Source organism: Dama dama, chromosome 21, assembly GCF_033118175.1.
Source record: "Dama dama isolate Ldn47 chromosome 21, ASM3311817v1, whole genome shotgun sequence".
NCBI lineage: Eukaryota > Metazoa > Chordata > Mammalia > Artiodactyla > Cervidae > Dama > Dama dama.
The window spans coordinates 67,896,839-67,917,673 of record NC_083701.1 but is presented as its reverse complement, the minus strand read 5'-3'; the positions used below and the strand labels follow the sequence as shown (position 1 = coordinate 67,917,673).

The window sequence follows — 20,835 nt, the reverse complement described above, 5'->3', positions numbered from 1 at the left end:
CTCTTCAGATGCTAACACGTGTCCGCCTTCTCAGAGGACCAACAGCCTCGGAGATCCGGCTCCTACCGCACAACTATTTCTCTTTCATACTCTCTCCTCCTTCACTCTCTGACCTTCACCCCAGTCGCTTCTTAGTTTTTAATCGAGCTAAGTGTTATGGGTTGAAGAGTGACCCTTGCCTCAAAATTCATGTTGGAGTCCTGACTCCCAAGTACCTCAGAATGTGATCTGACTTGGAGACGCAAGCCTTCACAGAGGTAATGCGGTTAGAATGAAGTGGTCAGGGTGGGTCTGCTCCCATATGACTGGTGTCCTCATCAAAAGGGGGAACTTGGCCGCAAAGACACACACAGAGGAAAGAGGATATGAAGGGCCAAGGGGAGAGGCCTCAGACCTGTTCTCAAGGTCCTCAGAAGGAGTCAGCCCCACAGATGCCTTGATTTTGGACTTCGAGCCTCTAGAGCTGTGAGACAATAAATTTCTTTTGCTTGAGCCACTCTATCTGTGGTACTTTGTTATAATATCCCTACCAAACTAATACATCAAGGGGCCCTAGTTTTGACTGACAAAGGCACTGCCATCCTAGGACAGGGGTGGCCTCAGATGGGGCCTCATCCAGTTACTATATAGGCAGTCGCCACTGCATCCCAGGGCCTCCACTCCAAGCTGATTGAATCTCCTGCTGGGCCCCAGTGCCTCCAAGAGGTATTTTTAGACTCCCCTGTCATTTCCCCATTTATCTGAGTAAGGGCAAGCAATTTCTAGGTCCCAGGTCTCAAAACCTGCAAGTAAATCAATACACAAGCATTGATTTTTTTTTTTCCCCTCTTACAAAAAGCTAAGTGATAGGCAAACCTTAAATCAAGTCAGCCATACTCATCCTTTTTGTTTAAAAAAAGGAAAGTTAAGGGCTTTGAATTAAAGTAATTCACCACGCTCTAAGGCTGAACCATGCCTTTCCAAACAATGAAGGTATAGAAGGAGAGGGGTGCAAAATTTGCTCTCAAATATCATAGGTGATGTGGCCAAGGAAAGAATGTGACTAGAATTCATAACACCATCAGGATCACATAATAGAGCCAAATATTCTGTGTGCCATTTAATTCACCTCTGCATTGTATATTGCTAAGAGCAGCGTAAATTGGACAGCAAGGCCAGATAGGAATAAAAATCAGATTAAAAGCTTGCTCATATTGTTCATCAAGTAATGTTCAGATCAATCATGCCCATCTTTGTGGGCTTCTTGCTCACAAATCTCTGGCACCCGTTACATCATTTAAGGTTTAGAAAAAAATCACAGGAGGATCTGACCAATTTGCATTCTTGGCAAATTAAGGACCCAATTAAAGCGGCTAATAATAAGCTAGAAACAAACAGGAAGGTGTAAAATCTGGGCTGCTGTCTTCCACTTCAGGCTGATTAGAAAGGAGGAAGGAAGGTCCAAAGAAGTAAAAGGAAGGGTGGCTTGCCCTTTCCCCACCCAATGCACACATAAAGGCAGGCCCTTTGTTCTCTCACTGAATTTTGCAATAGAAATATGCCCATCTTACAGCATATGAAAATCTGAATTTACAAGCAAGCAAAATTGACGGTGATTTCCTACTTTATCAGTAGGTGAATAATTGGTTATATAGTCTTGTGAGAGGGTAGAGGACTATTTCAGGAAATGTGCTCATACTTACCGCCACCCAGCACTCCCCTCAGAGTGAGCTAGGGAAGGGGCAGCTCGGGTGAGGAGGTCAGAGGGAAGGGAGGCCCTGGCATGGGGTCGCAGATGGCTACCCACTCCCCCATGGTACTTCTCCGACCACTTAAGCAGATTGGCAGTAAGGACAACAGTGTTGAGTTCTCTAAGGTGTTTAGGTTTCCACCTCAGAAACCTAAGGCAGAGATAGGACTTCTTTCCTCCATATATAGCACAACAACATCACAAGGGTCTTTACTAGCCTAAAAGGAGGGTTTTGTTGTTGTTTAGTCGCTCAGTGGTGTCCGACTTTTGTGATCCCATGAACTGTAGCCCACCAGGCTCCTCTGTCCATGGGATTCTCCAGGCAAGAGTACTGGAGTGGGTTGCCATTTCCTTCTCCAGGGGATCTTCCCAACCCAGGGATCGAACCTGGGCCTCCTACGCTGCAGGTGGTCTCCTGCATTGCAGGCGGATTCTTTACTAAGTCACCAAAAGGAGAGTAGAAATCAATCTTTCTCAAAAAAGTGGCTTAATTATTTTTGACAGAGTGTTTCTTCATGCTTTATACAACATTTCTTTGCATATTATGAAGTGCACAGGTGAATACTTTGTCAAGATAATACATTTTGACCTTAGAAATTCAATATGAGGTAAATCTAAATTAGATCCCATCCCGTATGATTTAAGGGCTTCCCTGGTGGATAGACAGTAAAGAATCTGCCTGCATTGCAGGAGACCCAGGTTCGATCCCTGGGTCAGGAAGATCTGCTGAAAAAGGGAACGGCTACCCACTCCTGTATTCTTGCCTGCAGAATTCCATGGACAGAGGAGCCTGACGGGCTACAGTCCATGGGGTCGCAAAGTCAGACAAGACAAGACTAACTTTCACGTATGGTTTAAACACTGAGATTTAAAACAAAACAAAAGACTTGCTATAATACTAGCTCACGTACAAGATGAACTTCAGGCAAGGACTCTAAAAACAAAAATATGCAGTCCTCCTCAAGTGTGACAGGCTAACTGTCTGACTCTGTAATTAAGTCGTAATTGACAACTGGGATGGACAAGAGAGTAATGGGAAAATAAATTTAATTCTATCTCCATAAAGGGTGCTATACCACTATGAAAACTCCCTCATGAGTTGGTTTTTTATAATTGAAACCTTTACAAAAAAAAAAAAAAAGCTAGCATTTAGTGAATATTTACCAAGTTATGTACTTTGGATGACTTATTTCATTTAGCTTCACAATGTTCCCATAAGACAGGACCTGTTGTCATCCTACAAGGCAGGAAACAGCTCAGCGAGGTTGAGGAAGGAGCATCAGTCTGATCACAGAGACCAAACACGTCACCCTCCATGTGAGGAAGGCGTACTCATCCTGAGTTTAACATTCCTTAAGGGCACAAGTCTACCCTTCCGATTTCTCTGTCTCTCACTCAGAAACACAAGTCCTATGTTTTAAAATAATTAAAATGCAGTAAGAAATCACTGATTCAGAATATCATGGATGAGAGAACTCAATGTCAGTCTTACAGAATATTGTAAGAGAAATCAGGTTTTATTTGTGTCGCATACACAATACCCGTGGACAGCTTGATCTGTTACACATGCAGAAGTGAAAAGCTCAGCTTGAGTGTACAAGAGTTTAAACCTCAACCACTGGGTGAGTAGCAGCTTTTGCTAACAATATTTCTTGTACCTAAATAAACATTCTTGTTTGTTCTCACAAGTAACAAATAGATAGACTGATATTCCCCTAACAAACTTCAGTACCTCTTTTCTTGTTTAATCATTGAAGAGAGCACAGAACAACTAGCCCCTGCTAAATTCGACACCAGGGATTTCTGAAGGAATACTGCCTTATGCCAACAAATAAATCTGTATATTTCTACCCGTGTAAACTAACAGCCATAAAGGCACCTGTCAACCTTCAAAGAAAGGAGCACAATGGTGCTCAGCTTTCCTCCTGAGCAGAGTCACCTCTCTTGACCTGAAAGAAAAGTGGGAGCCCACCCTCCTTTCCAGAGAGTTCCTTTGACAAAGGAACAGGAAGTCAAGTTGTTGTTGGGGTATATTTTGCCTTTTATAAAAGAAGGGAGAAGGTATTGGATATGCAATCTTCATCTTGAACGACAGCAATGATTTTTCCCAGGGGACATCTTAGCAAGTCTCAAAGGATACCACAACCCCTTCTCACCAAAGATATATGTGAAACATCAGACATGCTTTAAAATGCTTCATTTAAAAAAAGCAAAAGTCAAGTGTTTTTCTCATTATCTCATATTTTGGGACCCTACTTCTTTGGCATAGAATTAGTTTCTCCCTTGCACAATGGTAGATGTAGTTACTGCAACATTACTGTTGGTTTCTTTCCCTAGAGATTGAAAGAGCAACTTCTCAGTCTGACCTGAATCACCTACTTGAAAGGTAGAGTTAACATCTTTTCTCATGGAAAGTAGAGTTAACATTCATTAAATGTCTATTGTGTGCCAAACAATGTACTGAGTTCTTGACATGCTGATCTAATTTTTAACTTACTCTCACGACTACTTGGTGAGGCAGGTATCTCCATTCTATAGGTGAGAAATTTAAGGTACAGGGAGCTTAAGCAATCTGCTCGGTGTCCACTGGCTGGTAAATGATGAAACTGGCCTAACCCATCTGCCCAGCCCTGAAGACTCATAAACTATATACTCTATAGTCCATGATAAACTCTCACTCAGCAAGACTCATTTCATTTCCTGGTGAGGGCTGAATGCCATTCATTTTCCATGTCATCAAAACATATGCTTTCTTCTTCTTTCAAATTATTCCTCTCTTGCTATCTGAGTTTTTGAAGAAACAGAAAGACAAGAAAATATTAGAGAATGCATTGCCTGTCTGCTGCTTGGCGTCTGCCAGCCCAGAGGGCATCTGTTTCAAAGTCACTCACAATGAAGAAAAAACTGAGACATAGACAGGCACTGCACCTTTGAAGACACTAACAAGCTGTACATGTCTTGACATCTCAAAATAATCACTCATTAGTTAATGTTACATCCACCGATGTGGCCGAAAGAAGGACCAGAATCTGACCGATACACGCACCAACCTTGCTTTCCCAATTGGGAAGTCAGATCTGTCTCTCTGTTTTCAATTCCTGTTCCACTACTTTTAACAAAGGACTTTTTTTCCTCCTACACATTTCCCTTTCTCTGCTCTGTCCCAGGCAGTCCTATGAATCCTAAATTGAATCTCGCTCTCTAAGAAGTAAATAAAATGCACAGTTTTTAAAGACCACCTCTGAGAGATGACACTTTGTGGAAATGAGATTCTGGTCCTGATTTCTAGAGTATGAGAGTCCCAGGGGCTCTCAGGGCTGGGCACTTTTTATATTTTAATTACAAAGAATGGGGGTAATCCACATGTAAATATCCAAAGTATTATGCTTTCCTTTAACTCTACTACCAAGCTTGATTTAACCCAAACCACTCATGAAATGGATTTATAGAAGATATAGACTAATAAAAAGAACTTGCAAAAGAAATTATGCTCCAGAAGCATAACTTATTACACTAGGAATAAACTTTCCTTCCCAGCAAATGCTACCCAGCACCCTTCAAGGAATATTTTTGTCCAGCAACTTAAGTAAGCCCCTTCGCCATCTATTGTGTTCTTCCTAAAGAAATACATTATCAGCATAGTTAAGACATACCGAAGCTTACCTTTTTGTAAGTAACAAAAATGGTGGTGAAAGGTTATTTTCTTCCATCAGCTGCTGGGACCCTTGCTGGGACTCAAGTATCTTCCCCAGAGGCCACACCCAGTGCACGGCTCTGGTTCCCCAGCCTCTCCCTTCCCCTTCAGTCAAACATTAACCATCAACTGGTTTTATTGATTTTCATCAGATGTCATAAATGGAATCATAATCCAGGAAAGAAATGTGTTTGTAACAAAAGCAGTTTGTTCACATCTAATATGTCTCAGAACAAGTTTCTGAATTTCAGAATGTAGGTTAAATAAAATAGAAGACAAGGAGAAGTTAGCATGGAATAACTTTCTGTGTATTCAACTGTCTGGAGAGTGTGAATTCCCTGACATCTCTGAATTTCATCCATATTTTGCTCTCCCAACCCTTGTGCGTTTAGTCGCTCAGTCGTGTCCAACTCTTGGCGACTCCGTGGACTATAGCCCCCTAGGCTCCTCTGTCCATGGGATTTCCCAGGCAAGAATACTGGAGGGGGTTGCCATTTCCTTCTCCAGGGGATCTTCCTGACTCAAGAATTGAACCCGCATCTCCTGTGTCTCCTGCATTGTAGGTAGATTCTTTACCCAACGAACCAGAGAGGAAGTCCTCTTTCTCACCACCTGGCACAGAAGAATAATTGACAGATATTTGTGTAGATTCCAACTTAAACACAGACGAGTACAGGGTGTCATGTCTGAGCAGTGACTCAGTTCTCTGATAACTAGGCACAAGAGACGGGGGAAATGATTCAGACGGTGCAACCCAGGATGCAATCTGACAGCACCTGCTTCTGAAGCCCAAAGGTCCTCTTCAACGTCTGCATGAGACAGCCGGCAGTAGCCTCTCCCCAAAACACAAATCAAGTCCTTTTTCTCACCTCTCTTAGAATGGACTTACTAAGAACAAGTTATCACTTTTTCCACTCAAAATGAGGTTTCCAATTAAACAATAAAAGCCTATAGCCCAGATTTCTTAAGTCAAGGGCTCTTTTTGATGGATTCCTCATTCCCACCCCTCAGTCACTCTGGAAACCTACACTAAAGATGTGAATCAAGGTCACTTTTATGTCAAATGTGATAGTCGTTCTGATGTGCATTTCTGGGCTTCTCCTGGGCTGCACTGTGTTCTCCATCGGTCTCTAGTGTGTATCTAGCACAACCAAAGCACAAGAGCATAGCCCACTGTCTAGACGGGCTTCTTCCTTCTCGATCCCCTTGAGAAGACTAAGCCTCACTTGTCTTGGGGACCCTGAGGTGAAACCATCTGGTTGTGGGCCAGCGGTCCACATGCTCGGGGGACCAGCAGGCCCAGCAAGGATCCTTCTTCCTCTGTCTCACAACATAGCTACATTTAGAAAAATGAGGTCAGTGAGGCCAAGCAGCTCTCACATTCTTAACACCTCTGTCCTCCCGTGAACCAAATAAATTAACCTTGTTCCACAGATCAAAGAACTTTCACTTATATGTTTTACTTCCTGAATCAATGGCAAGAATCTCAAGGTATTGCTCTGAGTTTGCTTCTTCTTCAGAAACTTGTGGTCCTTTTTAATAATTCATGCAAAAAGTATGTTTAAATCTATAAGCTTTGCTTCAAAAGAACGTGTATATATATACCACTTTTAATCAATGTTTCTTAGCAATGATCAAAATTACAGAATCAGGACTCCAGCCTTGATCTGTCTGATTCAAAGCCTAACCTATTCGCCACCACACCTGTTGAATCTGCCAGATTGTTTTTCTTCTGGTTCCATTTAGGAAGAAATCCATTTGTGTGACCCCGTTCCTGATGGGAGATTGCCAAGTTCCTAAAGTGGGCTTCCCTTTATATATTTTATGTTCTAGGTCCCTAGATTCTCAAGTCAGAGAATTAGATTGATTAAACTCTAAAAAGGCCAAAACCACCCATCAGAGAAATTAACAGGTAATTACATCTCTGTATTATAAAGGCTTCTGTGTTGCCATGATAATAGGTTAGCATAGTTTTCAGAGCTGTGTGTTCACCATTCATACGTTAACTTTATAATTTATAAAATTTATAAGTTATAAAATTATCTGGGTTTACAACTATAGATTAAAATTATCTGGATTTATAATTCTAGATTAAATTCTGCCCTGTGTTTCAGGGTGAACACCTTTGCATTTTAGGAACCCATTGTTATGTAAAAATGAGGCATTTCCAGTTCAATAGTTTAATACTGACAGTAATAATAAGGAAATTTTAATCGATAAAGATTACAAATTCCTTTTATCAGAGCAAAGTAGATATAAACTGTTTATATGATGGAAACAAGTGAACAATTGGAAAAGTTTGGACAAATACTTCTGACTAACAGCTTCATGGTATTAGAACATATTAACAATTAATATTAATAGTGTTTTAACCATTCCTCCAACATTAGCCATAGAAAATATATAAGCAGTGTTTGATTTATAGACTGTGTTAGTTAGCTAGTTAGCAAGTAATAAAGTTTGGATAGCCTCCCAGACAAAAGCTTGATGAAAATTTGAAATGATTCTTAAATTTCAAAGAATGTTACATTTCTAATATTCTTATTATTTAAAGCTCAAAGTAAATTTATAAATGCTAAGTTTTGCCATTTTCATTTATTTGCACTTTAACTTGGGCTTTATTTGCATTACATATCATGTATTTTAAGAAATTTTATCATGCATCTATCACCTAGAGCCTCATCTAATAGGAGTTATATAATACATATCTATAACAACACTTATAATTACTTAATATCTGTCTTACTCATGTTACTGATGGCAGAAACTGTCTTCTATTCAGTTAAGTTCAGTCGCTCAGTTGTGTCCAACTCTTTGCGACCCCATGAATCACAGCACGCCAGGCCTCCCTGTTCATCACCAACTCCCGGAGTTTACCCAAACTCATGCCCATCGAGTCGGTGATGCCATCCAGCCATCTCATCCTCTGTCGTCCCCTTCTTCTCCTGCCCCCAATCCCTCCCAGCATCAGGGTCTTGTCCAATGAGTCAACACTTCACATGAGGTGGCCAAAGTACTGGAGTTTCAGCTTCAGCATCAGTCCTTCCAATGAACACCCAGGACTGATCTCCTTTAGGATGGACTGGTTGGATCTCCTTGCAGTCCAAGGGACTCTGAAGAGTCTTCTCCAACACCACAGTTCAAAAGCATCAATTCTTTGGCGCTCAGCTTTCTTCACAGTCCAACTCTCACATCCATACGTGACCACTGGAAAAACCATAGCCTTGACCAGACGGATCTTTGTTGGCAAAGTAATGTCTCTGCTTTTTAATATGCTATATAGGTTGGTCATAACTTTCCTTCCAAGGAGTAAGTGTCTTTTAATTTCATGGCTGCAATCACCATCTGCAGTGATTTTGGAGCCCAAAAATGTAAAGTCTGACACTGTTTCCAGTTTCCCCATCTATTTCCCATGAAGTGATGGGACCAGACGCCATGATCTTAGTTTTCTGAATGTTGAGCTTTAAGCCAACTTTTTCACTCTCCTCTTTCACTTTCATCAAGAGGCTTTTTAGTTCCTCTTCACTTTCTGCCATAAGGGTGGTGTCATCTGCATATCTGAGGTTATTGATATTTCTCCTGGCAATCTTGATTCCAGCTTGTGCTTCATCCAGACCAGCCTTTATCATGAGGTACTCTGCATATAAGTTAAATAAGCAGGGTGACAATATACAGCCTTGACATACTCCTTTTCCTATTTGGAACCAGTCTGTTGGTCCATGTCCAGTTCTAACTGTTGCTTCTGACCTGCATACAGGTTTCTCAAGAGGCAGGTCAGGTGGCCTGGTATTCCCATCTCTTTCAGAATTTTCCACAGTTTATTGTGATCCACACAGTCAAAGGCTTTGGCATAGTCAATAAAGCAGAAATAGATGTTTTTCTGGAACTCTCTTGCTTTTTTGATGATCCAGCAGATGTTGGCAATTTGATCTTTGGTTCCTCTGCCTTCTCTAAAACCAGCTTGAATATCTGGAAGTTCTCGATTCACATATTGCTGAAGCCTGGCTTGGAGAATTTTGAGCATTACTCTACTAGCGTGTGAGATGAGTGCAATTGTGCAGCAGTTTGAGCATTCTTTGGGATTGCCTTTCTTTGGGATTGGAATGAAAACTGACCTTTTCCAGTCCTGTGGCCACTGCTGAGTTTTCCAAATTTGCTGGCATATTGAGTGCAGCACTTTCACAGCATCATTTTTCAGGATTTGAAATAGCTCAACTGGAATTCCATCACTTCCATTAGCTTTGTTCATAGTGATGCTTTCTAAGGCCCACTTGACTTCACATTCCATGATATCTGGCTCTAGGTCAGTGATCACACCATCATGATTATCTGGGCTGTGAAAATCTTTTTTGTACAGTTCTTCTGTGTATTCTTGCCACCTCTTCTTAATATCTTCTGCTTCTGTTAAGTCCGTACCATATCTGTCCTTTATCGAACCCATCTTTGCATGAAATGTTCCCTTGGTATCTCTAGTTTTCTTGAAGAGATCTCTAGTCTTTCCCATTCTGTTGTTTTCCTCTATTTCTTTGCATTGATTACTGAGGAAGACTTTCTTATCTCTCCTGGCTATTCTTTGGAACTCTGCATTCAAATGGGAATATCTTTCCTTTTCTCCTTTGTTTTTCGCTTCTCTTCTTTTCACAGCTATTTGTAAGGCCTCCTCAGACAACCATTTTGCCTTTTTGTATTTCTTTTCCATGGGGATGGTCTTGATCCCTGTCTCCTGTACAATGGCATGAACCTCCATCCATAGTTCATCAGGCACTCTGTCTATCAGATCTAGTCCCTTAAATCTATTTCTCACTTCCACTGTATAATCATAAGGGATTTGATTTAGGTCATACCTGAATGGTCTAGTGGTTTTCCCTACTTTCTTCAATTTAAGTTTGAATTTGGCAATAAGGAGTTCATGATCTGAGCCATAGTCAGCTCCCAGTCTTGTTTTTGCTGACTGTATAGAGCTTCTCCATCTTTGGCTGCAAAGTATATAATCAACTGATTTCGGTGTTGACCATCTATCTGGTGATGTCCATGTGTAGAGTCTTCTCTTGTGTTCTTGGAAGAGGGGGTTTGCCATGACCAGTGCGTTCTCTTGGCAAAACTCTATTAGCCTTTGCCCTGCTTCATTCCGTACTCCAAGGCCAAATGTGCCTGTTATTCCAGGTGTTTCTTGACTTCCTACTTTTGCATTCCAGTCCCCTATAATGAAAAGGACATCATTTTTGGGTGCTAGCTCTAAAAGGTTTTGTAGGTCTTCATAGAACTGTTCAACTTCAGCTTCTTCAGCATTACTGGTTGGGACATCAGCTTGGATTACCATGATATTGAATGGTTTGCCTTGGAAACGAACAGAGATCTTTCTGTCGTTTTTGAGATTGCATCCAAGTACTGCACTTTGGACTCTTTTGTTGACCATGATGGCTATTCCATTTCTTCTAAGGAATTCCTGCCCACACTAGTAGATATAATGGTCATCTGTCTTCCATTAGCACTGAGTAAATTCTTATTATTTTATTTATTTATTTTTTGACTGAGACATGCAATTTGCAGGATCTTAGTTCCCAGACCAGGGATTGAACCTGGGCCCTCAGCAGGGGGAGTGCAATGGTCTAACCACTTGCTCACCAGGAAATCCTCAGTAAATACTTTTTAGAATTAAATTCTTTTGAGTTATTTAATTCAATAACTCCAAATAGTCAGGATTGCATGCAGGCTCAACCCAGGCTAATGGGAACCCAGATAAGTGAATGATTTTGGATCCTCTCAAAGCTATATTTTACATCTTCTATTCCATATTTATTTAGTGGGACAACATGAAACTAATTTTCTGCTAGTGAATGTTTTAGACAAAAGCAGAATTTTCTCTAATTCCTTTCACTGGCCAAGGCAGTATCCATTTTCTGATAAATGTAAGCAACATACCCCCCACTCTTACATTGCCCTTACTCTTGTCCTTGAGTTTGTTTGGGTTTTTTATTGTTTTTCCTGTTATTGTTTTGGGCAATTTCCCAAACCAGAACACTTTAAGGAATTATTAAGTGATTTAAGACTTAGACATTAAAATAAAACAATAATGCCAAAAACACTGAACCATACATAATGAAGTTTCAAAATCTTAGCTATGACCTGTGCTCATCCTGAAAATATTCAAAAAAGACTGAAGCTAATGAAAAGTTTTTCCCCTGTTTTCAATTTTGACAGAAGTGGATCTGGTTTGCAGTTGTTTATTTCAGGAATATTTTAACTCCATCTACAGAGGGTTGCTCCAGGCAATTGCCTAGTAGGCAATTGGTCCTAATAGGCAATATGTCCTTAATCTGGCTCCAGTTACCACTATCAGGAAACTGCTCGAGAACCCTATGACTGGAATGGTTAGTAAGTATCCACATCAGACATATATTGGACAAATGCTTTCTAGAACTATCTAAATCTGGACAGTTTATTAAAACTTGGCCTCCTATGATGAGATCCTGACTCAGGGGTCACGGATGCATCCCAGGGATCAACATTTTTATAAAGCCCTCTGGATTCCTGATGCAGGTAATCACATGGACCCTTCTCTGAGAAACACAGCTTAGTGATTCTGTGCTCTGTCTGTAAGTAAATATTCTTTAACAAGGTCTGTCCTTGATATTAATTTTCCCCCACCATTTCTGCAGGACCTGTCTCAGACAACACTGTGGTTGAGTTGATGTCATCCATGCAGACTGAATCTGGCAAACACAAAGATGCTTATCTTGCCTCAAACATTTTTTTCACAGTCTACTGAACATTTCATTTGACCTCAAATTTTTTTCTTAATTCCAAGAAATTACAATAATCTTGTTGTCTTTCTGAGTCTTATCTCTGTCTCTCTTACCAGATTTCACCAGCACTGGTCTCGGCTCACATACAGTTCAATGCTCAGACTATTGCATCTTGTTTTCACCTCCAGTATCCCATGGAAGCTGCACTTGTCAAGGCAATAACAACCCCATTTGATAATCAGAAATGCTGCACCTTACCAGATCTCTCACAACATGTGACACTATCAATAGCCTTCCCTGAACTGCCCTTTATCCTTGGTTTATTTGCGAATACTCTGTTCTGGTTTCTTTTCTACCTCTCGAGCCAATCTCTGGCAATCCCATTTGTAGCCTCACCAGACTCCTTGGGTCAATGCCGGGTTATCTCGCCTTGTCACTCATTCTAGGAGGTTGGATCTGTTCCCATCTGTACAGCAAAGTCTCAAGTCTCTCAGCCTAGATCCCTCCCCTGGCCTGGGTTTCAGTCTTTTTACACCAACCAGTTATTGCCAAAGCTCCCTTTAAATGTCCCTGATGCACTACAACCTCAACATATCCAAAATTAACCTCACCATTTCACTCTCTCCCAATCTGACCCTCTTGGGACACTACGCCTTCATGTTAGCCCTGGTAGTCACCAAGCCTTAGCCAGGGTGCTGTGGTTGATTAGTAATTCTTGTCATGGGTACAAATAGGAGGCTGGCAGTGAATATGCCTGGGAATCACAGACCTTGCCTAGGAAGGACTCCGTGAGTTGGACAGGAGGGCTCAGTAAACTCTGGATTCCCTTCTCTACTTAAGGGTCTCTCGCTAGAAAACAAAACATTGGGATTACCTCTGAAAATGCTGTCCTTAAGAAGTATTTCCTGGAGAAAAATAGTATTTTCAACATATGGTGATGAAATAACTGCATACCCACATGCAAAGAAATGAAGTCAAACTCCTACATCATACCATCCAGAAAAATTAACTCAGAGTGGATTAAAGACCTGAAATTAGAGACTCTATAAAACTCTTAGAAGAAAACAGTGGTAAATCTGGATGTCCTTGGATTTGGCAATGGTTTCTTAGACATAACAGCAAAAGCACAAACAACAATAGAAAAACAAATTGGACTTCATCAAAATTAAGAACTTGTGCTTCAAAGAACACTCTTAAAAGTGAGGGACTTTTCTGGTGGTCCAGTGGCCAAGGCTCCCCACTCCCATTGCAGGGGGCCCAGGTTCAAGCCCTGGTTAGGGAATCAGATCCCACATGTCACAACTAAGAGTTTGCATGCTGCAATTATAATCAGATTCCACATGCTGCAACATAGACCCAGTGCAGCCAAATAAATAAAAATAAGTTTTTTTAAAAGTGGAAAGGCCACCCACAGGATGAGAGCAAACCACATATCCAAGAAAGGAACTATAGCTAGAACACACTTTAAAAAAAACTCTTAGAATTCAAAAATAGCTAGATTAAAATCCAACAGAAATGGATAAAGGATAAGAACAGATATTATTAAAGAAGGTATCCAAATAGCTAACAAAGACATGAAAAGATGGTCAACATCATTAGGCATAAGCATGATGTAAATCAAAACCGCAGGAAGATAGTACTTTATACCCACTAAGATAGCTATAGCAAAAAGGACATATAACAGCAAGTATCAGAGAGGACATAGAGAAATCAGAATCTTTGTATACTCAATAGGAATGTAAATGATAAAGTCACTTTGGAAAAAAAAATCTGGAAATTTCTTCAAAAACTTAAACCATCTGACCTAGCAATGTCATTTTTATGTATGTATCTAAGAAAAAATGACATACGTCCACATAAAAATTGATACATGAATAGTCATGGCAGCATTATGCATAATAACTAAAAGTAAAAAGAACCAACCAACAAATGGATAAACAAAATGTGGTATATCCAGGTAATAGGGTATTCTTCAGCCATAAAAAAAAAAAAAAAAAAATGGAGCACTGGCATATGCTGCAACATAGATGAAGTAAAAGTAGCCAGACAAAAAAGGCCAAACACTGTATGATTCCATTCATGTGAAATGCCCAGAACAGGCAAGTTCATAGAGCTAGAAAGTAGATTAATGGTTGCCTGAGGTCAGTGAGTGGGTGGATGGGGTTAGAAGTTTATGTTAAAGGATATGGGGTTTCTTTTGGTAGTGATGAAAATGTTCTAAAATTCGTTGCAGTGACGGTTGCATGATTCTATAAATATACTAAAAACAACTATTGAGTTCCATACTTTAAATCGGTAAATTTTATGTACATTAATTTTTATCTCAGTAAAACTGTTACCAAAAAAAGGGAAGAAGTAATTGCTACAACCAAACTCACCATGATACAAAATACAAGACACAGGCTTAAACATTTCCAGTTACCCCAAACCAGGAACTTCAGAACAAATTCATTGTGTTCTACTATCACAGATGATTTGAGGGGTTTTAATCATGTTAGTCTCACCTAAATATATTTGCTTTGCTTATTTTACTTATTATTTGATCTCATCTTTTATGTTTTACTTTTAAAAATGTCTATAAAAACACTTCCATTCTTGAAAGTTCTCTGCCCTGAGCAAAGAAGGAAGGAAAAGAGGACCTGGTTACCACAGGCCTTTCCGTCTCTCTCCTAGCGTTTCAGGTCAGTCAGCACAGAACTAGAGAAACTCTGAATTCACTGCCCCCCAAAAAAGGAAGTCTATTTTCTTTCGACGTGACCAAATCTAGTAACTCGGAAAACAAAAGAGAAATTTTTTTCTTCCTTCGGTCTTCCGGCTCAGGGTAATACTAAGCCTAGTGTCACGTACACACACAGTAATAACACAAGAGAATTTCTGGAAAAGCTCTGTCATCTTAAGCCTGAAATTCTCCAGTTGCTACATGAGAAAATCCAGGAATGAAATCTTACACCTGAGATTCACTTTGCTGTTCTTCAGGAGAAGCCTGAAGAAGGAGGAAAGCGGGAAGCCACTGGGGAAAGATTCTTGAGGGTCACCAAGGAGCGGTCAGGTAATTCCAGGTCCCCTCACAAAGCATGGGGGAGGCCCCACAGACTGTCTTTGATTAAACTGTTAGAGTCCCACTCACACCATACCCCTGTTTTAAACCAGGCGGTCTTGTCCGCTGAGTCCCAGAGGCAAGGCTCCAGAGAGACTATTTTACTCCCATATCCTCCCAGTTCTGCTCCTAAGCATGAGAAGCAAAAGGAATTGCCTGGAACCAGGACTGTATCCAATCAGATTGATTTACAAGACAGAGGTGGCTGTACCTTCTCCAAGATACCACCTTATACAAAAGAAAACTAATCACAGTTAACAACACAGGACTTGACTAAAATTTAACCAAAAAGCACCACTCTTTTCTATCCTCTGAGCTTTCCGAAAACAATTAATTTTTAGTATGAGGTTCTTAACCCTGGATGCACAGAAACAAAGTGATTCTAATTGGATTGGTGTCTGATGACCTGACAACAGCCATCTCTATGTTCTCCTTGGTACCAAAGGCTCAACTGAGTTTGAGACTCACCGATCCAAGGCCTGCCCTTTGTCAGGCACTTTCCTAACTGGTCTCAGCATATTACACTCACAACAATGCTGTGAGGTCATTATTTTTATTACTTTGCAAATAAAGAAACCGAGGAAAAAAGAAGATAAAAATAGACTCACCAAGGCTTGAATCCAGGTGTGAATTTAAAAAAAAAAAATATATATATATATATATCAGAGCATTTCTTAGCTACCCGGGACTGAGCCTCTTTAATAGCCCGCAGGGTGACTCTCCTATGCAGCTCTACTTATGCACCAGGCACCAGAATCAGAGGCAGCTCAGACGCATCAGCTCACAGAACCACAGCCCAAGCATCTACGTTCCCACCCTGACAACATTCCCACCAGCTGTCCCTTCGCTCCACCTTTTCTGAGAGTTCCTTCCCTGGGAATCCTTCCCTGGTGTCATTGCCATTCAGAGATAACACCAACTACTTTACCCCCTAGAGAACGTTCTACCCAGATCTCCTCCCCAGCTGGTATCCTCTTAGACATCCCCCTGACCTTTCTCGTCGTGGAGTGAGAGCATCACCTGGCCGACTTGGATCCAGTCTCTCTCTCAGCTGGTCTGGAGGAAGGTCACCCTGTCTCAGAGCTAATGAGGAAGTGGTTAGCTTTACTGGAGTTCAGCTCAGACCAGCCCAGCCCAGCAGCCAATATTGTTCAAAGAATTAGACACGAGGCCAGGTGCACTTTGCCCCAGCAGTCATTCAATTATCCCTGACTTCCTGGGCTTTTTACATGTTGTTCATTATTTAGTCGCTCAGTTGTGTCTGATTCTTTTGCAACCCCCAAGGAAATGGCAACCCACTCCAGTACTCTTGCCTGGAGAATCCCATGGAGGGAGGAGCCTGGTAGGCTGCAGTCCATGGGGTCACAAAGAGTCGGGCACGACTGAGTGACTTCACTTGACTTGACTTGACTTGGACTGCAGCAGGCAAGGCTCCTCTGTCCATGGGCTTTTCCAGGCAAGAATACAGAATGGGTTGCCACTTCCTTCTCCAGGGGATCTTTCTGACCCACCAGGGTCAGAAATCCAGGGATCCAACCACCATCTCCTGCTTGCCAGGTGAATTCTTTACCGGTGAGCCACCTGGGAAGCCCCTTCCCCCAATAACTGAACATCCTCTCCATTACTGGGGTATCACATGGCTCCCAGTACAACAGTGCCAATGTGCTGACCTTCCTTCTGGAATTTAACAGGGACCTTGGACTTTGACTTGAACTTGGGCTTCCCTGGTAGCTCAGCTGGTAAAGAATCCACCTACAATGCAGGAGACCTGGATTCAATTCTTGGGTTGGGAAGATTCCCTGGAGAAGGGAAAGGCTACCCACTCCGGTATTCTGGCCTGGAGAATTCCACGGACTGTATGGTCCATGGGGTCGCAAAGAGTCTGAGTGACATGCACTTTGGACTTTGAAATTAATTTTCTTCTGTCTTTGGAATAGAGGACACTTTGGTCTTTTTCTTTGTTGACCATGAGGAAAAGAATGGAGGGAGAATTACCACAGAGCCAGTCCCAGGGTTCTCAGCGTCAGAGACACATTTCCTGAGCCTGACACGGGCAATGAGAACTTATTTCTCCCCATTTTTAGTCAGCTCCCTAATAAACTGTTAGTCTACTATTCTTTGTGGAGAAGGAAATGGCAATGCACTCCAGTAGTCTTGCCTGGAAAATTCCATGGACAGAGAAGCCCAGCGGGCTACACTCCATGGGGTCGCAAAGAGTCGGACACGACTGAGAGGCTAACACATGCATACTGTTCTTTGAGTCAAGGTGTTTAAGACCACAGCCTTTGGGGACTGGCAAATTAGGATGCGAATCCCAATTCCAATGCTATTCTTTGACTCCTACATTTATCACCAACAAGGATTTGGAAATCTTAGACTAGACCTTCCATAACTGAACCACCTACTCTGTACTCATAACAGCAGTGGCACAATTAAGGGGTTAAAAAAACTAAGGTGCAATAGGGGTGTTTGTAGGGAGCTCTGAACTCTGCCTTAAAATGGTACCAAGATACGTAAGAATTTACTGAAGGTAGAAAGAGGAGATTCCAACATCTTCCATTAATTACTTTTCTAAGGAGCCTTTCAACCCTACTCTACCTGCCTTGAGAGTGTTTTGCCATTTGCCTCCCAACCTCACTCAGACCAGGAACCAACAGCAATTAGCCTCATCTACCACAAGCCTAGAAGGCTTAATCACCCTAATCTCGTGGTATTGCAAAGGCTGCTAGGAAACTAAAATTGGTGTTATTAATAAGCAAACCAAATACAAAGGAAGCCACAGAAAGCTAAGTTCAAATTCTCATTTAAGTTTCTATTTTAAAAGCTAAAATACAGCAAACATCAGTGAGAAAACTTGAAATAAGTCATTAGGCTTCTCAACAGACACAATTTGGACATATTTCTCACCAAATGACTTCTGAAAGTGCAGTGAGAACTCTGATTTCTATTGGTAGCCAACTAGAGAGTTGCCCTGACTTTATAACTCTGCAGCAACGTCTTTGCATTTGGTGGACATACAATTCTCCCCAGTAAGAACCTTCCACAGTTTTCAAATGCAGCCCATGTGATTGCTCCAGAAGTTGGTTTGCCACCCAATGTGTTCAGCCCTGAATCTAAGGATGGTCCCCAATTCCAACTTAACTATTTAGTCTGATCATTAAGCAGTTCCATTGTCTTTCTTCCATTTGTTGCTTTACTTATGCCTTCTCCCCCGCCCCACCAAACTTTCAGTCCATCCCTCTCCCACCCCACCTCCCCCTTGGCAACCACAAGACCATTGTCTGTGCTGTGAGTTTGCTTCCGTTTCGTAGATGAGTTCATTTGTGTCATATTTTAGATTCCACATATAAGTGGTATCATATGTTGTTTGCTTTTTTCTGAATTACTTCTAAATGATGATGAGGTCTATTTAGCAAGTATCTATTCTTTGCCAGATGCTGGGCAAAGTGCTTGGCTTATCTTATCTCTAATGTACACAAGATCTACACAAGGGAGATCACAGTCTCCAACCCCAATTACAGAAACTGAGGTTCAGGGAAATCAAATACCTTGTTCTTAGACATTTAATTGGTGGTTACAGAGCTAAGATTTGGATTCAGATAACTCAGGATCTTTGTCATTGTGAACACTGCTCCTGATTTATAGAGATGTCCTAGTCACAGCTTCTACCCTGGACACCAGGACCATATCCTTTCTCCTATTATTTGGCCTTGAGTGGCTCAACCAATCAGAAGAGGCCTTAGTATATGATTAACTGTTTCAGATAGTCAAAAAAATTTTCTGGAGAACTTACATCAAAACCAAAATTGTTGCTTTGGGCAAACTCACTAATGTTGAAGTAGGCAACATTAAACCAGCCCTGTTTATTCATCTACTTCTATATTCTCTCCAGGACATATTTATATTAATTCATTCAGCCTGCTCTGTCCAAATGCCATGCTCTCCATTTCAGAAGCTTACTAAGGTTCTGCTGAGGTTGAGGAAGGTGGTAACCACTCTTAGCATTTTCCAGGCTTAAAGCATGCCAGCTATTCTGTAAGGAGAGGAACTCTAGGATCATGAGGAAAAGTTCCTCTTATAGATGTCTTTCAGCAAACAAATGAAATGACAATGATATAATTTGAATGTTGTGTGTGTGTGTGTTAGTCGCTCAGTCGTGTCCAACTCTTTGCAATCCCATGGACTATAGCCTGCCGGGCTCCTCTGTCCATGGGATTCTCCAGGCAAGAATACTGGAGTGGGTTGCCATTTCCTTCTCCAGAGGAACTTCCCAACCCAGGGATCGAACCCTGGTCTCCTGCATCGCAGGCAGTTTCTTTACTATTTGAGCTATAGGGAAGTCCTGTATGCTTGAATTTGAATGTTACCATTTTATAAATGCCTAGTGAAATAATGCGTCTAGGTAAAGACTAGACTGCCCCATCACAAGTTGGCAAACTGGTCACTCGATGCCTTCTGGTAGAAGTATGCAATACCATTTATACAGGATTATTGCTGGGAAAATATAAATGAATCAGATCAAACCTCAATTCTAGAGTGTATATGCAACAATGTAATTTCTTTTTGCATTGAGTGTATAAAAGATGTACATTCACTATAAAGGTATCTCTTACTTCCATCATTGATGAAAGCAAAGGATATAACATGAAAAAGTAACTAATAAAAAGGCTTTTCCACTGGAATTTAAATTAATGAGGTCCATCTAAGATAATCTCTCTGCTGGTGATTAATTTGATTCAAGGATAGATGTAGAAGGCCCACAGGAGTATCTGTAGTCTATGGTTGGATACCAAATGCTTCAGTCAGGCTGTGTGTGTGTATGTGTGTGTGTGTGACTTGAATTCTCTTATTGTAACATTTTGCAGTGGAAAAATTTGAACATAAACAGAAGTAGAGAGATTAATGTAATGAACACTTGTACCAACCTCCAGCTTCAGCAGTTAACAGCTCATGTCCAGCTTTATTTCATCTGTATTTCCCTCGAAACACATGAGACCTGATCCCTCACCCTAGAGTATTTAAACTGACTTCTTAAGAAAAAAGAAATAGTGGTCTTGCCTGGAGGCAGACTTCTGGTCAACTCTGCTAGAGGTCAAATGGTCCTGCATCACCTGAACTATAGGCCAAGCTTCTCAATTCATAAAATTACATCAGCTTTTCTCTCTATCTAACAGGCATCCAATGAACAGAAGCTCTTCTACTTTTGAACTGGTTGGGTTCTTGGAGCCTTTTTCCAAATCTGTTTGTGCTAGGGCCTGAAGAGGCACCATGCAAGTTACTCTTAACATCACTTGTTTGTGGTAGACAATTTTGAGGAATTTTTGCTCTCTGAACCACAGAAGTTCATGAGTTGAAAAAATGACTTATAGCTGCCTCTGGTCAACAACTGAGAGGAACTGACTTTTGGGCTCTAACCAAACAGCTGAGTCTTTGCTTGGCTGCTGCTATATTTAACCCAGAACACTGCTATATTTAAAATGGTTAATCAACAAGGACCTACTGTATTGCACATGGAACTCTGCTCAATGTCATGTGACAGCCTGGATGGGAGGGGAGTTTGGGTAAGAAG

General features: G+C 41.2%; 1 protein-coding gene across 4 annotated transcripts in view; it reads right to left on the bottom strand.

The window, feature by feature from the left end:
* CDH17 (cadherin 17) overlaps positions 1-16,411 on the bottom strand; it is an 88,568-nt gene extending 72,157 nt beyond the window's left edge. Inside the window, exon 1 of one of the 4 annotated variants that reach the window (XM_061123776.1) lies at positions 16,259-16,411. The gene's annotated coding sequence lies outside the window, so the exon portion shown is untranslated. Of the gene's footprint in view, positions 1-5,392; positions 5,520-16,258 lie in introns of those variants that run through there. The other 3 variants (XM_061123778.1, XM_061123779.1, XM_061123777.1) reach the window with 3 other exon arrangements.
* Positions 16,412-20,835: the final 4,424 nt, after the last annotated feature.